At 50.1% G+C, this 3,361-nt stretch overlaps 1 protein-coding gene across 1 annotated transcript in view; it reads left to right on the top strand.

The window, feature by feature from the left end:
- Nucleotides 1-3,361, top strand: part of BCKDHA (branched chain keto acid dehydrogenase E1, alpha polypeptide) — a 19,564-nt gene that overhangs the window by 771 nt on the left and 15,432 nt on the right. The gene's annotated exons all lie outside the window — the stretch shown is intronic.

The following is a 3,361-nucleotide window of genomic DNA, read 5'->3' on the forward strand; positions in this document are numbered from 1 at the left end:
CCCTTGGTGGTCCAATGACTGAGACTCCGCGCTTCCAATGCAGGGGGCCTGGGTTTCATCCCTGATCAGGGAACTAGGTCCCACATGCCGGCAGTTAAAGAGTTCGTGAACTGTGGTGTTGGAGAAGACTCTTGAGAGTCCCTTGGACTTGCAAGGAGGTCCAACCAGTCCATTCTGAAGGAGATCAGCCCTGGGATTTCTTTGAAAGGAATGATGCTAAAGCTGAAACTCCAGTACTTTGGCCACCTCATGCGAGGAGTTGACTCATTGGAAAAGACTCTGATGCTGGGAGGGATTGGGGGCAGGAGGAGAAGGGGAGGACAGAGGATGAGATGGCTGGATGGCATCACTGACTCGATGGACGTGAGTCTGAGTGAACTCCGGGAGTTGGTGATGAACAGGGAGGCCTGGTGTGCTGCGATTCATGGGGTTGCAAAGAGTCGGACACGACTGAGTGATCTGATCTCATCTGATGCCGCAGCTAAAAATCCTGCATGCTACAACTAAGACCCGGTGCAGCCAAATAAATAAAGATAAAATACTTATAAAAATTCGTGGATCCTGTGCCTCCGATATAGAACAGTAGTCAAGGACCTTGTCGGTTTTGGTCACTCTAAGGAGGAGGTGATCAGTAAATATTTGTTGAACTAATGAGGGGAGAGGTCCTGGCAGAGCACTTAGTCCGTATTTCTTAGAAACAGTGGAGAAATGCCTTGTTTCTTGTCAAAAGGAGCAGACTCCCTTTAGATTGATGCTGCTAATGGCAGGCTCTCACAGCAGAAATGTAGATGGGAACCACTGTTTAGAGGGAGAGGGGCAGGGGGCTGAGAAAAGCTGTGAACTGAGATTTTGCATATAAGAGTAGTGATTAAGAAGATTGGCTCATGCTAAATCATGTGAGGCCTTGTTGTGTAATCTGCCTTTTTCTAGCTCTGTAGCTTTGGGCAAGGGACTGCTCTTCTCTGGACCTGATTTTCCTGTCTGTAAAATGCTGACAATCGTCACCTCGTAGAGTTGTGAAAATTAAATATGTAAAGTACTAAGACCTGGATCTGGCATATGATGAGGGCAATTGGAGTGTTAGCCACTGTTGAAAGTGAGGTTGGAGGGAAGGGACAAAAACTCACCTTGGAAATGGGGGAAGAAGAAGGGAGGTGACTTGGGAAAGGCCTGGATTGGTGAAGGCCTTGGTGGGAATTCTATCCAGACCTTATGGGGTTGGGTCTCACCATCTGATCCCAAACCATTAGGAAGGGAAGATGGAATCTGGGAAGAAGCTCTTGCTAGAGGGAGAAATGGGAGGAGGATGGGCTGTGAATAATGTGTGGGAAGACCTAAGAAGGGAGTCACTTGAAGCAGGTAATTTCAAAAAGGTTACTGGAGCAAGAGGGAGGTGGGAGAGTCCCTGCCTTTGGGCTGGTCTCTCTTGGGGCTTGGTTTTGATTTGAGCAGTCAGATCCTCCATAGCTTCATCCCTAGAGCCCATTGGTTGAGCCTGTGGAGTGAGGGTGAGCTTGACTGAATGGGAGGAGGGAAAGGTCACTCATGGCTGATTAAATCTGCTTCCTTTCTGGCTCAGTCTCCTTGCTACTCTTCCCTCTGGCCTTCCCTCCTTTTATTTTTTTGAGTGAGGTCTGTTGGTGGGGAGGGAAGCAGGGGGCGGTGGTTTTTAATTATTTATTTGGCTGTACTGGGTCTTTCTAGCAGCATGAGGGAGGTAGTTCCCTGACTAGGGCTCGAACCTGGGCCCCTTGCATTGGGAACGTGGAGTCTTAGCCACTGGACCACCAGGGAATTCTCTGTGTATTTTGAGAGTCCCTGTTTCTTCTCCACTTTAAATTATCTCACTTGTTTTTAAGTGTAAAAAACGTTTGTTTTTTTGTTTGTTTGTTTTTTGGAGGGAAGAGGAAGGAGTAATAGCATTTATTCAAAGATCTGGGGCCTGGTGTGTCCAGTAGCAGCTTCCCTCATGACTCAGATGGTAAAGAACCCGCCTGCCAATGCAGAAGACACAGGTTCGATCCCTGGTTCAGGCAGATCCCCTGGAGAAGGGAATGGCAATCCACTCCAGTATTCTTGTCTGGAGAATCCCATGGACAGAGGAGCCTGGCGGGCTGACTTTTCGTGATGATGTCCACGTTGTTCAGTACAGTAGCCACTAACCACCCATGGCTGCTGGGCCCTTGAAATGTGGCCAGTATGACAGAACCCTTGAAGTTCTCGTTTAACTTTAGTGACTTTAAATAGCTAGAAGAGGTTGGTTGCTGCCATGTTGGATGATGCAGTTTTAGGCAGTCAAGGTGGAGTCAGGAGATGGTATCTTGGAGGCAGGTTGGGAGGTTGTGCTTGTAGTGGACGGATTGGGTTGTTGGCGCAGGCTGCGTTGGGAGGAAGGCTCCTCATTCTCCACTTACCCCCAGCCCCCACCTGCTTGCCCCTCCTTTCACTGCCCTTTACTCAGGCTATGCCCTGTTGCCTTGGAGGCATTTGGCTGGTTCTGCCCTCAGTCTTGTTTCTAGCAGACGTTTTATTGTTCAGGGAGAAGAGGAGGAAGGGAACTTGATTGTCCTGGAGTCCTGAGTTGTTTTCTCAGCCACCACCCCAAGAAGCAAGTGTGATTTTGATCAAGTCATTTCACCTCTCTGAGCTGTAGCAGGTGGGGTGACTGGAGTGCCTCCTGCCCAGTTGGGAGTCAGGGAGCACCTCAAAGCTGGGTCTGTGTGAATGATCAGTAATAGTATTTCTCGGACCCTGCTGTTCAGGCAGTGTGTCTGGGGGCTCTAGAACTCCAGGGCCCTGTGCAGCATCTCCACACGGTTGGTGCCCAGAGTATATTGCAGCATGAAACAGTAGTTCATCATCTCCCTCTTGGCTGGTGTCTTAATGAAGCACTTTCTCATCGACAGGGCCAGCTCACACCATTGTTATATTTAACACTGCAAGGCATGGTACTGGTAGTTTTCTTCTGTTACAGGGGAGGAAACTGAGGCTCAGAGAGGTGAGGTCTGAACTTGGAGCTCTGGACTCCAGAACTGCCGGGAGGAGCAGGGGCAGGACTTCGGTTCAGGTCTTACTGCATCCTGCTTAGTCCAGACTGGGTGTGCATCGTCAGCCTCTGCCTGGGGCTGGTGGCAGGGTGGGGTGCCCTCCCCTCCCTGCACTTCAGCTCCACTGGCATTTTCCCTTCCCTTGGGTGAGCTCCCACCGCCTTGGCAGGGATATGGTCTTTTCAGTGTGGGCAGACAGGTCACTTCTTCAGAGAAGCTTTCCTGCCCCCCACCCACCAGTCTCAATCTGTAGAACAGGGACAGCAGCAGTGCCTCCCTCAGAGAGAGATCTGAGGGTTAAAGGAAACGGTTCT

Source organism: Bison bison, unplaced genomic scaffold (genome assembly GCF_000754665.1).
Source record: "Bison bison bison isolate TAMUID 2011002044 unplaced genomic scaffold, Bison_UMD1.0 scf7180017864280, whole genome shotgun sequence".
Classification (NCBI taxonomy): Eukaryota; Metazoa; Chordata; class Mammalia; order Artiodactyla; family Bovidae; genus Bison; species Bison bison.